This window comes from Brachypodium distachyon, chromosome 3 (genome assembly GCF_000005505.3).
Source record: "Brachypodium distachyon strain Bd21 chromosome 3, Brachypodium_distachyon_v3.0, whole genome shotgun sequence".
Lineage (NCBI taxonomy): Eukaryota > Viridiplantae > Streptophyta > Magnoliopsida > Poales > Poaceae > Brachypodium > Brachypodium distachyon.
Window position 1 is genome coordinate 36,205,123 of NC_016133.3, and position 18,038 is coordinate 36,223,160.

The 18,038-nt window shown below is 41.6% G+C and overlaps 1 pseudogene; it reads right to left on the minus strand.

The window, feature by feature from the left end:
- Positions 1 to 9,049: 9,049 nt before the first annotated feature.
- On the minus strand, positions 9,050 to 17,559 carry LOC100844896 (annotated as a pseudogene).
- Positions 17,560 to 18,038: the final 479 nt, after the last annotated feature.

The following is an 18,038-nucleotide window of genomic DNA, read 5'->3' on the forward strand; positions in this document are numbered from 1 at the left end:
GGGGGGTCAGGTCAGGGCAGGGGGAAATGAAACGGGACGGGAACGAGGATGATGGGCCGGTGGGCCCGCTCGCTCAGTCGCACGTACGTACGTAAGCCCGTCGCGGCGGATTTCCAATGGCTTTTTCGTTTTCTCAGAAATGTTTATACTCCTCAAAAGGCACGAGGTATCGCAAATAATTTATTTTTACGAGAGGTTACTTAACTTAACCCCGTAATTTATACGGTAAATAAACGAATACATATGTTTTTTTTACATTCTGCTCATAAATCTAAACTTGGATATAGAGAAATGCCATAATGACTTGCTTTCTTTTGCTGGCCTGCTCCAAACTTGGTGATAGATAAATACAATAAAGGCCATATGTTAACCTCCTGCCTTTTATATGCTCCCTCAATCTGTACGCTGCAAATGGCATACAAGTAACTCATCCGTCCAAAAATAAATGTCGAATTTTTGTCTAGATACGTATTATGTATCTAGATATACGTATCTAAACACGTTTCTCGTGTAGATTCACTCATTTTGAAATAAAATTATAACACTTATTTTGGTATGAACTACTGTGAAGAAAGTAATCCATACTAGTAGTATTTTTCCTGTCTGTAATTTGATCTTGCTAATTAATCCACCCCGCGCGCGTACCTCCGTGCGTTATCTCGCCGAGTTAAGAGCACCTACGAACGTACGTACTATACGTACCTATTACGACGCAGTTTGATACGGAGTATGTCGTTTATTTCAATGCAAAATCGGTAGAAATATTGATGTTACGCATGCATGTGGTCAGTACGTACATACAGATCGATCATAAGCACGTACTCCGTACTACGTACTACGTACAGAAGAACGCATGTACGTACGCGCACATGTGCCCGCACTGACCGACGTACCAGAGTTTCGACTCCGCGCGCTTCTGTCTCTATGTATGCATGGACGACTTGCGAGTACGTCTTCGATCGTTTCTCAAAACAAAACATAAAGTACTCGTATGTGTACTGACAAAGAATCATGCAAGACCACGGCAACACGCTTAGCTGCAACAATATTCTAACTCGATCTCTATCTACACTTACCAGAGTGGTTACTAGTGACTATGTACGGCCTAGATCATCGATCGAAAGAAAACACAAGGCTGGCTCGATCGGTCTAGCTATAGCTAGCTGGTTATAATAGTTGCGTGGATTTCTATTGCAAAATGTCCGAGCAAGCTGATCATGAGTATGTGTGCTCGGTCCAGGTGCACGAGTCCAGTCCACGCCTCACGTTGGAGCCAGCTGTTTGCCTCGCCGGCCCCAGCTTTTCTCGATATTTACGACTTGCTCGCTCCGTTCTTAAATAATTGTCGCTGTTTTGTTTTAGTGTAAATTTGTATAAAACAGCGACAAGTATTTAGAAACGGAAAGAGTAAAATTTTTTTCAGGTTTATATTTACAACTTACGTATACAAGTTAATACAGTAAAACTAGAATTCGTACTATGTATGAGCTGGATCTATCCTCATCAAACAGGAGCTATAGCTGCGTGTCAGTTTCTTTGTACTCATATACGTACACACGCAAAGCAAATGTACATGTAGTGTACATGCATGCTATACGTATCCGCATGGTAAAGAAGAACGAAAAGTCTATAGTGCATGGCTTCATGCCATCGAGTGAACGAGGAACAAGATTCTGCGTCCCGTCCACGTGCCACGAAATGACACGTTGCCTTATCTCGAACCACGTCTCCGATCTCCCCCCTTCTCTCCTTTTTTTTCACCACCTGTTACCATGCAACTTGCAAGGCATCTTTCATCGCCATCCTCCCAAGTATACGTAGCTTTATTTTCTTGTAGATAGGTAGGCAGGAAATTACTATAAGTATATATGGTGCCGGTGCTGTGCATGCACATTCTTTTTTCCAACGAAAAGCAAGAACTTGTGGCGAAAAGTTACCCGATGCTTACTTGCACGCACACGACATGCCCAAATTAGCATGTAGGAGTAGAATTTTATTTTTTTCAGACCCTACCGCGAGGTCCGCGACAGTAATATATAGAGCTATTCAGTACCGACAGATGCGCAAACACACTTGCGCTGTCCACTGACAAAATGGTCCAACCAAGCGCGTGGTCCCACTTGTCGGTCAGCTGTATGATGAATGGATAGGTGAACGAGGGAAATACTAGGGCGGGGGGACATGGGTGGGGGAAGGATCAGACGTGTTTCACAAGGTATCCCCGTAGAGTACAGTGACCATCCCTGACACGTGGTCGGCCATGCTTTCTTCGTAAACAAGTATAGTACGCGAGCATGCAATGCCCCTGTGATTGACTAAATCATTTTAACCCCCTTTCTCAACGGACAATGAAACAATATTTCTAGGTGGATTTCATACAAGTTGGATATCATCTTATTAGAAACAATATTTCTAGCTACTACTTTTCTCGTATAGTATTAATTGGCCTGGATTTAATAAAATTAATATGGAACGGAGAAATTACTGGTTGTTCCATTATCCAGAAAATGGTCATATACACAGCTGAGAATCAGTTTTTTTTGTTTTGTTATCTAGGAGTATCGCGTTAGATGATGATAGCTAGACACGCAGATAAACGTCCAGTCCGATCACGACCCACGAAAGCGAGGAGGAATTCGTATAACCAAGCAAGAAGGAAATCTACACACTCGGTGCATGAGCATCCAGATCCAGGCCAGGCAGACGTCTGAGAGTCATCATCAGATGCAATCAATCACATCAAGTCAAAATCACATCATCGATCAATTGCTTAGCGTCCTACTACAAATGTCTAGCTAGCCTAAGCATTCATAGCCTAATTCTGATCATCAAAAGAAAGAGCATGCATAAATATAAGCATAGGGGCATATAGCCCTCGTTGAGTATGGGGTTATCTTTCGTAGTAGTACTACGCCGTGACTGCCCTAGCATGGAGCGGCGTGCTTCGTGACGGTTGCGCGGTGCAGAGGTACGGAGTACTAGGCATTTTCATGGCGGCCGGCGGATCGGGCAACGTGGCAGACGGGTCCACTGGTGGTTGACACGTGGAGGTCCTCTCCTGCCACACCGTACACGTAGAGTACGTTCGAACCGTAGAGCCGGATGCGTGGGCAGCCTGCCCGGCCGCCTTCCAGAAGCCCTGGCCGGCGCGCGGCGGGCCTCAGATCCGCCGCTGCCACGCGCGAGGAATTGCATTCTTTGTTGGAGCGGTGCTAGCTGTGTGTACGCATGCACGATGGCGCGCACGTACGTACGGAACGGCAGCGGGAGAGATCATGCATGGTTGCATGCATGCATGGACACTGCTCGAGTGCTAAGCTGGACGATGGTTACAATAAGCCAGCCAGCAGCCAGGACAGCACGAGTGATCGATGGAGTAGCTAGCTAGAAGGGCATGCATACATTATTCCGGCCGGCTTTACACGTACCTGCTGGCTGCTGGCTTGCTGCGCGTGCTTACATGTTACGAGCTGGCTATATATGGCTACGTCGATCCGTCGATTTACAATAATTAATTAGATTATATGTTAATTTGTACTACTCCTCCGTTCTGCTCCCTCCGTCCTATATTAAGTGTCCAAGTATTACATGTATTTGGACGCTTTTTAGGTGTAGATACATTCATATATGAACAAATTTGAGACATTTAATATGGGACGGAGGGAATAAAATAAATGACTTGGATATGTATAGATTCTTATTAAAATCCACATCATTTATTTTGGGACGAAGGAAGTACATACGTGATTAGTATGTTTTGTGTTCTAAAACTGTATAGTACTACGTTACTACGTACTCCTATAAATGTACAGAGTTAGGAGGACTAGATCACGCTCTTCGTGCCTATAGGGATCGATCCCCAGTGATACAGGATATACATACACCCATAATAAAACGTAGCGCACCGTCAAAATTAAGAGAAGCGTAAGGCGCTGTGGCTTGCAGCTTTCAACTGTACCCTTTGATGAACGAATTAACGCGTTTATATTAGAGAGAGAGACAGACAAGGTGGACGGCTGGGCCAAATAATTAAGGCGGCCGGCCCGGCGACGAATCACGTCGACGAAGAATTAGCTACGGAAGATTGATTTTCGACATACGTGTTGGAAAAGTTTGACAGGTCAGAGAAAGCAGAGGCTGCTATACAGAATGGACGTGGCTCCTGACGGAGAGCGCGTTGACGTATTAATCAGGGACTACCTATATACGTATGCAAAACTTCACTGTAAACCACTTTTGCCGATTATTACTTAATTGTATGATCGAGTAGGTACGAATATATATAGGTTGGAGAATTGTCAGAAAAGAGAAGAGAGATCAGTAGGTACGTATAGCTAGGTTGGAGAATGGAGACATATATACGTACACGTCGATTGATATTTGATTCGATTCGATCGACAGGCCAGTAATGAATCCGTCCGTCCGCGAGCAAAGTCCAACGTCATAATTAACAGGCCTCCATTAAATTTATCTGACAAGATATACACACTGCAGTACGTATCCTAGATCGAAAAAGAGAGGGGGAAAGCGCCACGATGTGATAGTACGGCACATTACATACGCGTATGCAGAGCTTGTAGGACCGGCCTCTATACCACGCTCCTTTTCTCTCTCACACGCACGAATTAAAGGGGTGGTCTGTGGTCATATATAATTGATGATTTTTCTTATTTGTCTCAGACTTAGTACTAATTCGTACTAGCTTTGTACAAAACTTGAGCCAAGTATTATGAATCGTGGTATAATTTACGTACAAAATTTAGTTAAAAGGTGTTAAGGGCGGTTGCGATCTGCGCTCTATTCATGATGCATGCCGCGTGGATCAGCTAGCTAGCCAGAGGATTTTCTTTTTCTCAAGTGAAGTACTCAACGGGGACGGGGATCATCACGCGTACACATCCAAGCAAGTCGCGGCTAATGCACGAGGGTAACGTACGTACAAAGTACACGGCACATCGCTAGCTTGATTAATCAATACAAACACGCACGCATCTCTCGTACGCCTCATAAAATCCATCACCCCGATCACGCGGTGCGTGCATGTAGCCATACAGCAGGCCGGCCGGCCGGAGGGCCGGAGAAGGGCCGGGCGCGGGCGGTGTCGGTGAGACGACTCGACCAGTCGACCGGCCAGAAAGTCGTCGTCGTCGTTGCTTAAACTGGGTGCATGCATGCGTCGACACACGCGTAAATTAACTGCATGCCGATCGACTCACCCCCAACTTCATTCTCCGACTGTACGCAGTCCTCGCCAAAAGGGGTGGTTCTTAACTCGCCAAACCGTAGCTGCTGCTAACTTTCAAATCCTTTTAGAAAAAACAACACCGGCTAGCCTGCTGCTTTTGCGTCCCTAGCTACGTGCCATGCACGTTGTTGTGAGATACGGTAAGCTAGCGCGTGTATATATATATATATATATCTCATGGATGTGAACGCCGGTGACGGACTGACGGATAACCTCAAAAGAGAAGCAGGACCAGACCATACGCTGAAAGGGAAATGTCAGGAGAACTTCCCGGAGCGGAGTAACTGTGTTAGATGAGTATACAAATTAAGTGCTGGGGCCGCGCTAGCTAGTGGTTGGTTTTAATTTCAGTTCCATCGGTGCATGCGATGATACGCACGTGCACGCGCGCATGCATGCCGCGCGTGTTGCCGGCCGTTTTATTCCCACGCTCGTGTTTTTTCTTTGTTCTGCATGTATACGGAGCTTCCTGCTCGTGGTTGGAATAAGTAAATCCATACGGCCTCAAGCAGACAAGCAGCAATTTGCATGGTTCATATCCGGAAATTAAGTTGGGTTTCCGGCTTCCTGTGTACTTATCGATGAAGCTCTTGCGCATTTGACATGGCAGGCCGGGCATGCATGCAAGCCTTTTTTGACTACTTCTATGCTTGAATCAATCTTCGCATCTCTGGCATTCTTGAAAAAATCTTCGCATCTCTGGTCATTAGCTAGCCAGCTGGCCTTGCAAGAAGTGATAGCTAAAATAGCATGGTGTATTTGGTGGGAATGGCATTAGTTTGTTCACGGTGAGCAGGTGCATATTCATCTCGCTCTCTCCCATAGCCATTAGTTCTCGTGGCGAACGTACAATTCGAAGAAAGCCCGGGATAAAGATTCAAGGACGGGCTCGTCCTTTTGCAGGCACGACGAAGCTTAATGTGGCTGCGGGTTTCAATCGATGCGGATACAATCTGAATCATGCCTGCTATCTGGTGGAGACTCCGAAGGATTGGCAGCAACGATCTTTGGTACTCACGAGTCACGAGTAACTGTTTACCTTGCGAGAGATTAATTTGTTAAGGCAATGCGTGGAATGGGGAGAATTCTAGTAATCTTCCAATCCATAAAAAATATTGTCCACTTGGTATAAAATTGTACTAACTTAATATAAAATCGACGACATTTTTTATGAATCGGAGGGAGTATAACTCATCTAAAGCTTCTTGTTCTCCATCAGGATATTATGGTGAGGTGATCCCCAAATTTCATTGTCGATCTGATGATGGAAGAAGTAATATTGTTCACGAGTTACTAAAGGTGGTTTAAAATAAAGTTTATACAGGGAAAGAAAACTCTTCGAAATTGTCAGGTTGGGCTTTGTTGTGCTCGAGCCGGCCCAAGCAATGCCTGGTCAAATATGAATAGCAAAAATAAATTAGATTCTAAAAAACGTTGAAGAATCAAATTTTAGTAAAGAATCGTAATGACCCACTCTGAAAGCAAGAGAAGAATCATTCGTGAGGTGTGTAGGGACGCGTGACATGAGAGAAGGAGGGAGGAAAGTTTCTCTCACGTGATGTTGACTTGACCGAATCATACGATGCGGAGCACAGCACAGCACATCACGTATTAATATGAGCAAAAATACAATATAGGCAGTTAGCGCGCGAGAATTCGTCCCGCCATGGAGGCCACCTGCCTCCCATACTGACAAGAGATAAAGGTGAGATCAACATACGGATTTGTCACATGACTGTCTTATATTATATGATGTGGCAAGGAAAAGCCAGCTGCACCTCCCCTTGCATTTCGCATTTATCCACGTTTAATTACTCTTTCCATTCTAAAACACAACTCATATAGATTTTTTTTCATTTGTTTCACAATACACCTCGTTTTTCTTTTGAAACCCGCACCCGGCCAATAACTACTTACATCCATTTACTATTAATCCAATATGAATGGTCAGACACTATAAACGAGAGCTGACTTGGTCCAAATGCACAAATCTATATGACTTGTGTTTTGGAAACGTAGGGAGCATGTGTGACCTGTAATTTCCCAGAGTCCAATCCAGGTTTTAAAATCGAAGCTTTTGATCTGTGAAGTGCATGGCATCAGATTATCTACACATCAACGCATGTGTTTGTCTCATGCACCGACCTATGGATAAACTGGTCCGTTCGCGTGAGGTTAGAAATAGAAAGTTGGGTGTGCTGAAGATATTCCAGGCGACGGTTCCTGCACGGGTATGAGAAGAACATCATTTGTTTTAGGGGACGAGAAGAACATCTTGTCGGTGGTTAAGGCCCCCTTATTTAAAGGAATTCCGAAGGATCTTTGGAGGATTTTGAATCCTCAGGAATTTTTCCTACGTGGTTTCGTTTGATTCGAACGATTACAAACTATAGGAAACTTTTCTTGGCGTTCATTTCTACTAGGTTTTGTAGAAAGAATTCCATCCAATCCAATCTCATTGTAAGAATCCTATGTTTTTTTTTGCACAATCAAACATCATCTAATTACTGTATTATTGAAGATGACATGTCACTTTGACCCTGTATTTTTCCTATTCCTGCATTTTGAAAATCCTGTGAATCAAAGAGGCCCTAAGTGGTTTCAAGGGGTACGAGTTAAGGTCTATAAGGGGAGACATGCATCAACAAAGAACACTCAAAGAAAACATTTTCTTCTTCTTTGTGCTTGCGATCTTCGAGTCTCACCCTGCCGTGCAGCAAACAAGGAAAGCACTAGTCGACGGATTGTCCCCGACAACCAAGTTTGTAGGAAATGCTCCGTTCATGTTCTCCATCTCCTCTTCCCATCGTTGTCTTCTTCCTATAAGTATGATCACATCACTAACTCTCCATCATTACTAACTTCGTACAAAATGTCTGACGCTTATTATGGATCGGAGGGATTAATTTTGCACTAGATGTCCGATACTTATTATGGATGGGAGGAAGTATCATGTTTCATTCTATTTTAGATGTGATCAGGTCGTTGGTCGGCGCATGTCGGAACTAGTTTGTTCAATGTTTATGGCGATGATTCATGCAGTAATAGCTTTTGTTTTACAACTGCTAGTAGATATTTTGTAGATGTATCTATATTATCTTCTTTGGTTCGTATGTTCGTAATTCTTTCTTTTTTTTGCGTATGTTCGTAATTCTATTCATGTTGGATCTTGCATTACTTCCAACGACACTCGTCTCTCATTAGAGCGTTCATCCAACGGTGAGAAATGGTTTCCACCTGAATACTCTGTAGGTAGTACATAATTCAGAATATAATACAGAGTGAAGAGAGAGAAAAAACGGAGTGATGTCTACGGCGCGGTTGGAAGCAACAAATGAAAGCGATGGACGGTGCACATGCTATTTGTTTTCTCTTCAGTAATTGAAGTCGCTGGATTTTATATTCGTCGTTGGATCAAGACACGTCAACTGCTCCTTTTTTGGTCTTATATATTGCAGCAAAGAGTCCTAAAGAAAGTTACGAGGGTCTTACTGTAGTGTTCCAGTGAGCTGTCAATTGGCGGCTACTGAAGAGAAAAATAATGTACAAAATGCAGCCGCTTCTGTCAGCTAATGTATGTCGTTCATGACTTTTGCGACACCCATTCAAAGACTTCGACTGACTTTCAGCCTAAGGTGCTGCATACCAATGCCAATGGGCCGCTCTCGAGGGCCCTTCTGCCAGTGGGCCGTGCAAACACAGCTATCGTCGCACTGTTAGAAGCCGAAGCCACTTGGAGAGCAACCTTTGACCTAAAGAAAATAAATTTGGAGAGCAACGTCGGCAAGGATTACCCCCCTGTGCTAAAAAAAGCAAGGATTATCACTGGAGACTTCTTCAACAGTTCTCTTTTTCTTTGGAGGAGTTCAACAGTCCTCTTTGGTCCAGTTTTTTTTAATAAAAAACTTCCTATAACTACAGGCCATCCAGAGTTTTCTTTTGTAGTAATGAGTGAATTTACAATGCGTATTTCATATTTATTTCATCAGTTGTCTCGGACTGGAGATGATATGCTACTCGGGATTGATAACCGTCCACTCGTCCAGGCTTGTTGAATCCTCCACATGAAACTCCAAGCAAAGCTTTGAGAACAATTCTTCTACCATGAGAACGTCTGGTGGGTAGGTTCAAATCTTAGCACTGTGGATCATCAACCTTGGAGAAATATTTTTTTCAACTGCCACATCGTGCACCTGATCCAAACTTGGAGGCATCCACTGCAATTTCAATATGATCCATATTCTGAGAACCATTGTACATTTGAAGTAATATATGTGACCTTTGGGTTTCGATCTTTATCAACTAATATAGCCCTGCATCCCTGCAACAGTAATCCGGTTTTAGATATATATGATCCCAAATAAACAAGACCTCAAAGAAGTCTCTACTAAAGTCACCTCGCATCACATGGCAAACCATTCTATATTCTCGACACAAGCATTCGCCAAGTCTGCAGTCTTCCTTCTCTTATCTGAAATGACAATCACAGAAAAAAAAAGTAAGAGCCCACATAGAAATGGGATATGCATGAAAACTCACTTAGTTTAACATCTCATTGAAAGCAAACTTGGTTCACGAATTGGTGAAACTACACAGTTCTTCAGAAGTTCTGAAGTAAAACTAAGACTTTTGGTACTGATGCTTTTTTTATAATACTAATGGTGTTTGGTGCAGCCAAATTACTTTTTCATGAGCAAAAGCAAATAAGCTTAATATGTAATGATTCTGCTTGAGGTAGGAACTGGTCCAAGGTAGACCATATGATATTATTATGCTCAGAGCTGATGGGTATCTAACTGGAATAGGCTAGAAGGTGATATAGAGAACACCACAAGTAGATGATCTGGAAAATTGGCAGGAGTTGTAAATTGTAACAAAAATAAATGCAAGAGGGGACAAGGAAGTTGAGATGGGGTAGCTGAGCAGGGAGGTGGAAAGAGGGACAAGGCTGGATCCAGTTAAGTGTGCACCGGTCTCACGAGTAGACACAAAGCATCATGACATTGAGAATAAATTTGGTGGTAACTGCAGATTTAAAAAAATGAACAAATCAACCAGTCCTTTTGTTATGCGCCGGCAGTTGTGCAGATAGCCAGAACACTACATAGATGCTGGGATCCCACACTATCAATTCCAAGGCTTTTCAACTCATATGCCTGAACTCACAATTGGTCCATGCAAACTGATACATATATGGGATTTATCGATCGTGCAAAAACACAGGAACCAAAGTTCAGCAGATAGGACACTTGGAACCACTCAGCAATTGGAACGTGGCTGTTGGATTACCTTCTCAGAGACTGTGTGTAGAACCAGACCTACATCTGATTCGGACTCTTCCAGGTAGTCCTAGGTGAGTCAGCTCAGTGCTCCAATTAAAGGTCGCGTCAGACTGAAGTAGGAATCATGTACTCCTATTAGGAATAAAAACAAGCCCATCTAAGTCAACACCAGAGTCAACATCGAAGTCGTCTAGACTACTGTCTATATAATGGGGATGGACACCCTATAATGGAAATCAATGAACAGCTTAGTTCCATATCTATGTGTTATTTGAATTTTGGCCAGGACCTCTGGCTTCCAATGTAGAAGGAGACGAGCACCCGTGCCAAGCTTGGGTTTGAAGCGGGTGAGGTGGCTTGACCACCAACCTATGGTCAGCTAGGCCATCAGGGTGCCACAAGGGTCGAGGTCCCCAGCATCCTAAGGTCCTACCTAGCACAACTACTGCATTCGATCAATACTATACCAAGCAATAGAGATATTCAGTAGATGAAATCATATCAAGGGTCAATGGATCAAACCAACCATCAATTACTATTGAATAACATAACATGCCAAGACAATAAAACAATTGACTAAAATTATATGGATAATGATGTTTTGGAAGTGTTTGAAAGATACCGATGCGAGAACAGATTTTCAGACTAGTAGGAGAAGCCTTCGGCAATGATCGGATTGCAGCAGTTATCCATCCATCAGCCGCACTTGGAGCTTCCTATTCCTGACATGATAGATACCAAATTTAGTAGGACAAAACACATAAATTCATAAAAGCCACAATTAACTCCAGGAGAACTCACAGAGCGGATATTATTTCTTCGACTGTTCTTTCCGAGAAGCATTTGTTGATGACTTCCAGTCTTGGGGCACAAAAGAAGTGGAAGTAACAACGAGAGGAATCAGGCATAATTGATCCAAGCATCAGTACATAACCTTAATTACAGGGCAACATGGACTTCGGCTAGTATATAGATGGGCCTTAGGACCAAATTAAAACACAATGACAAAAGCAAGTGTAAATGATCACTTCAGATTATTCATGCATTGCTAGTTTAAATCAGTTGGAACATAATGTTAGGAAGTCTTATGGACAAGCAAGCTGTCATGTTGCAGAACTTATAATTAATGAGCAATTAGACAAACTGTTTTTTTACAACACATGATTATGTCAGAGGCAATTTTCATACGACATGTCAGCAGAAAAAAGATGTCAAGGATATCTTGTCAGAGGCAAACCTATGCCATATCTTATGCATGCAAAGGACAGAGCATGTGCATAACAACTTCTCTTTCTTGACCAATATAAACTCCACATGCATTCCTGAATATAATTCCACATACATGAATAGATAATACAATTGCCCACCTACCTATTCAGAGTGCTGCTTTCTTTCAGGGATGGCTGTTGTGAGAACTGATCGATAATGCCACAGACTTCAAATGGGTCAGAAGTGTCCACCTTTTTAAGCGATTCTTCAAGCAATGACATCCTCTGGAAAAAAAAACACTAGCATGAAGGTCAACTAAATATCAACAACGTTAGCAAAGCATGTGCGTAGCATAGTAATACAAATCTGGACCACAATATAGGAATGAAAATCATACAGTAACTGAAAGCATGTAAGAAAAAAAAAACACATATTGCTCAACTTTCCAAGGATGTAAGGAACAAGCACACGGTGATGCAGCGAACATCAAATTTAAATTATCAGCAAACTTACATTCAAATGGACAAAATGAGTTGCCAGGCCACATGCAAGCATTTCCGCACCATCTAATCTTGCACCAGTAAGACCAACATATTCTCCTGGAGAAAGACGTCATTAACAGTTTAGTAAAAAAAAACAACATATTTCTCCTGGAGAAAGATGTCATTAGCAGTTTAATGAAAAACTGTCTTCCAGGATAATTCTGCAAAATCAACCTAAGAGTGTGTATAACCAATTGACAAATGATCCTTGACTCAAGTTGAACTAACCAACCTTAGAGAACCAGTGAAGTTAAATAGACATTCAGAACTTTGGCTACATATATTTCCACAACCATGCAGCATGAAGATAGTTTTAGTTTTCTATGAGATAAACTGAAGACTGAGAACCAGTGAAATTTAAAGGCATCCAGATTTTTATTTTTATTTTTCTACATATATTTCTAATGCCTACCTGAAGCATACCTTTTCCATAATTTCATAGGTGTTTTTCATTAGAAGCACCACGGATCAAAATCAAATAAGGACATGGTCATTCAAAAGAGTTATTTTAAGGATAATAAACGAAAATTCCTCAGCAATGTAAAAAAAATGAATATAGCAGTACACAAACTAATTTAATAGTTGCAGATTAAGTTGGTATGACATATGATTATGTGTCAAAAATCAATTGAATACTGAAGATATGAGAGAAAAGGTTACCATAGAACCCAGGTAGTTTAGAAAAAAAAAGACCCTAGATCTGGAAAGAGTCCCAATACTGTTTCTGGCATGCAAAAACATGCATAGACATTTCAATACATGAACTCAAATTTTGGTGCATACAAACATGCTGGTTATCCATAAAAAGGCATCAAGAAAGCAATCTTCCTACTAATTACAAGAGCTGCAAGCACAGACAGGTAAGTGGCGAGTTGACTACATGATTACCGACCTAACTGTGAGACCTGACAAACAAGTTAGCACCTAAAAAAACATCAAAAACATGAGAAATGGTTGGCTGAGAAAAGGCACAAAGAAGAGTAAGCACTTAGCCATGAATTAATAATTCTTGGTCAAGTACTTTGTGCCAACATGGAGTATAATCTCCATAACTTATATTTGACATGCATACATCGCGGTGCAATACAAGCACCAGTAAACAGTATACATATGAGTGCCAGTGGCGGATCTAGGAATTCAACAGTGGGGGTGCCATGCTTAATATCTATTAAAAAAATGTCGCATTCAAACATTGCAAATTTAACACACAAATTAAAACTTGTTATAATTACAATACAAGTAGTTTAATACAGTCACGGACAATAGCAATTGCAATAAAAAGGTTCAAAATGTGGGAAAAGCCGATTTAAAACTTTAAGTTTAAAATACTCTACATGTTTTTAGCGCCATGAAAACCTTGACTACATTGTCACCGGTTACTTCCATGAAGATATCTTGCTCAAGAACCAAGCAATTATTCAACTATGGATCACCAGTACTATTTCAAAGCCGCTCAAGAAATGTGACCAAGCAATCATTCAACTATTGATCACCAGTACTATTTCAAAGCTTAATCTTCACTAGCTTCATCGCGGAATATACTCTCTCAACACTAGCCGTCGTCCATGTCTTCGCTGGTTCTGCCGTTGTGAGGTTTCGTGTGGGGATGGGGGATCGATTGATTCCTCTGGACTCATCGACCGGGTCGTTGCTACGTGAATGGCCCAGCTTATTTGCTTGCTGGGCTATTAGGATGGGTGTTGGCCCATAACGAATTTGTTCCTTTGATTGTTTCTGATTTATAGTTTTAATCTCAAATTATCATCTAATACACCCAGGTTAAGTGTAACTTCTATATTTTCAAAAAATCTGCATTGTTTGGACACCCCCCGCTGGATCCGCCCCTGATGAGTGCGTGTATACAGTATCATCATAAAATATTTAAAAACGTGAAATTGAATAGGGTAATATGCAATCATTACACAGTTATAGTACTGGACTGAGTGTGCGGGAACCCCAACTACAACCCTAATTAAAAGATCTAAGTAACGAGGGAAACAAAATGCCTTTTGAGTTTTGTTCAGAAAATATATACCGTGTTCTCCGTGGCAACTAGAAACCTTCCATGTATAGAAACCCCAGCACCTCCTCCCATGACAATTCCGGCAAGTAGAGAAACCTACAACCAAATGTTGTAGCTTTTAGTAGTGTGCAATAGAGACATCAATGATTTTCTGGAGAATAAATTTCAAAGGATGAAGCTCACCTGTGGTTTGATATAAGTTGCAATGGTCTAGTTTAACAAAAATTCAGTCCGGAAAAAATCAGCACCATATTTCCAGGTATCTAATTTCAGAGAACATACAGTCAGTCAATGTCCGGAGTAACAATAAATGAATATAAATATTACTCCTATGATTGAATCCGTGCAGGAGAAAATAAAGGTGACAGAAGTAACAGCAAAAATGCTGAAGCAATCAGCTTTAGATATTCAACTAGCGCAATACCCATCATTGCTAAGGATTAAAAATAGTTACACACTTGCACTACATGTTGAACGAAAATTTTATACTACCATTTATTGTCTTAGATCAAATAATCTATATCCGTTCTCATCTTAACCTTTTGTGCCACTGTTGGCATGGTCTGAAGGTGATGGACCGCCGCCACCAACTGAGATCTTTATAAGAGTAAAGATATCCTCAATGCAAGTAACGAGTACCATTATTTACAGACCGGGCAACTTCAGCAACATCACCTCTACCTTTACCCTGGAAAAGGTGGTGATTGAATCGCATAAAGATATGATTTGTTAAAATCGGCAAAGGAAGGGATGGAGATCAATCTAAGAGAATATAACATAAGAATAGCCGGAAATGAAAAAAAAAATGATCCAAACAACAATATCAACAGCAAACTAAAGAACAACCCAAGTCTCCCTCTGTTTCATAATAGAGAAAAGTCTATTTTCAACCCTGATCTTTAGACAAAGTCTGAATTAGACCCAACCTTTTAATCCCTGGATTTTGAACCCTAACTTTACCGATCCCGGTTAATTAAAACCTTTAATCCCAGAAGTCGTGTTTGGCCTTTGGCGGACCAGTTTAATTGGCTTGGGCCGGGATAGTCCCAAGACGGTGTTTTCTCTTATCTCTCTTCTTTCTGGCATCGACGCTCTAGCGTATGTATAGCGTGCGACGCTGACCAGTACTTTGCAGCATGTAGAAACGACGTGATACCTTTTCCTTGCTATTTATATTATCATTTTGTCGAGTGGGCTGGCTTTGTGGATCTTCTATACTTTCGGGTCCATAAATCCGGCCATGTATAGTACAGTATGTTTACTGTAGGCATATACATAGACCATAGCTTGCATGAAGCCATGAGGCCCATGAACTGAAGTCTATAGTTACGTGCTAGGTTGTACTTGACAGCTAAATGATCATCGAGTCTGCCAAACAGGATTCCCGGGATTAAGGGGATATTTGACCGGGATCAGTAAGGTTAGGGTTCGAAATTCAGGGATTAAGAGGTTAGGGTCTAATTCAGACTTTATCTACAAGATCAGGGTTGAAAATAGACTTTTCTCTTCATAATATAAAGACTATTTCGTTTCCTTTGACCAAAATTACTCCATTAACATGTAATTTATGTGATATAAAATTGATATCATTGTATTCGTATTCAGAAGTGCTTACTTATGGTTATAATTTATACCACATGAGTCACATGTTAAAGAAGTAATTCTTGGTCAAATCCTCGGTCAAAAGAAATGAAATACGCCTTATATTTTGGAGCTGAGGGAGCTAAATGTGAAATTGTTAAAAGAAGACAATATGCCATACACTTCAAATCAGCAATGAGTACGGACGGAAAAAAATGAGTGCAAGGCTCAGAAAACAAACGATACTAGCACCATAATTGTTTGACTAAGCACAGCATTGTTACTTACAGCTCCTCGATTTTGAGAGAACTGATTGGGTGACTGTTTCACTGCGACTTTCTTATTACTCGGTAATTTCTATTTCGACTTATGTGTTAATAGACAGCATCCTAATATTCAAAGGTGAGGCCCAGGTTACAGGACCAAAAAACAAGACATCCACAAGCTACATTTAAGAACTAAATCAAATATTAAATGATAATAGACATGCAGTGGTATCCGTTACCTTCGCAATCAACAGTTTAACTGCATTTTTTTTCCTCGTAAGAATTGACACACCTCAGAAGTCCTGTAAACTGGAGGACAATAACAGAATTTTTGCCTCAGCCTTTCTAAAAGCAAGTGTGGCCACTATTTCTACATGCTATAGTACTAGTAGAAATCATAACAAAACTCCCTTGCAGACATACCATTGCAGAGGAGAGGGCATTCAACTGCCTTGGCCTATTGAAAATCAATGTCCGTGTACAGCCTTTTGCTTCCAACAGTACCTGGCAAATTGAGGGTGGATACAAGGCTCATTATTTATTTATTTTGAGGAAAAATGCTCGTTATTTTGCGGTGAAATCTATTAGAGGTCCTTACATGAAAATTGAGTGCAAGATAGCATCAGGGAAAAGATGGAGATTGTAAAAGGCAATAAGTTTGACAATACAGCCAATTATTATATGAAACAACACAGCATTGCTTGGTCATTAAAAAGCATGCAGACCCTTGGAAGCATAGTGAGCATCCTAGAACTAGCATACACCAATCAAAATATGTACTAGAACAGAATGAAACCCACGCAACGACGTCACAAAATGGTCCTGCGGATGTAAACAAGGTGCTTCTTGAACACTTCATTCTGACCAAGCAACCAACACTTTTATTTTTGCAGAACAGACAAGACGCATAAGCAGTCTGGAATGTTCGAGCTTGGTCAAAACTCAAAATTAGCGCCCTAATCAAACATGGACTAGTGATTCCAGTCTTGCCCGGACAATTTGTGATCCATCTATCCAATCAACCATTCATGTGTTAATTTATAAACACTAGGCGTTGGGCAAGCGAAAGGGGAATCGCCAAACCTATCGGAATCGACCAAACTGCAGCTACGAACCAGGGCACAGCGGCTGTAAGACAGTAGAAGCATCAAGCGTCCTTAGCCCTAACCTAACAATTGAGCCTACGCAGTTAAAAGAGTCGAGCACGACCGAAGCAGAGCGAGAGAACGCCGATGCAATCGATAGAAGCGCCAGCAGAGCAGTAAGACGCGGGGGTTGGGATCGTGCGATCCATAGGCAACCGATGGGTTGGGCTTGGGAGGGGAGAGGGGTAAATGAGGAGGAGGAGGAGGAAGCGGCCTACCTAATCGGAGTCGCCGCTGGCCGGCGAGGCCATCTCGTCGGCCGTTGGAGCTCTGGAGCCTTCCGATTTTTTTTGTTTTACAATATATCTGGAGCCTTCCGCGACGACGACGGCCGACGAGTGAGGAGAGCATGGGCAATGGATATCCATACCCGCATACCCGAGGGTTTTTACCTGTTTAAGATGGGTTTGGTAAAAACAAATATCCGCGGATGTGTAAACGTAAGATTTTGTAGCCGACGGGTTTGGCATCTACGGGTATGGTATTCGAAGACGCGAACCCGTCTATCTTTTTTTTTAGAATAATCTATAACTTTATTTAAACACGAGAACCATTATAGGTACAATGCTTTGGATCATTGATTCTAGAAACTACTTCCTCCGTTCCATAATTCTTGTCTCAAATTTGTCCAAAAATGGATGTATCTATTCCTAAAAAGCGTCTAGATACATGTAATATTTCGACAAGAATTATGTAACGGAGGGAGTACAAGATAACTCTTATAATTAAGAATTACAATGAAATC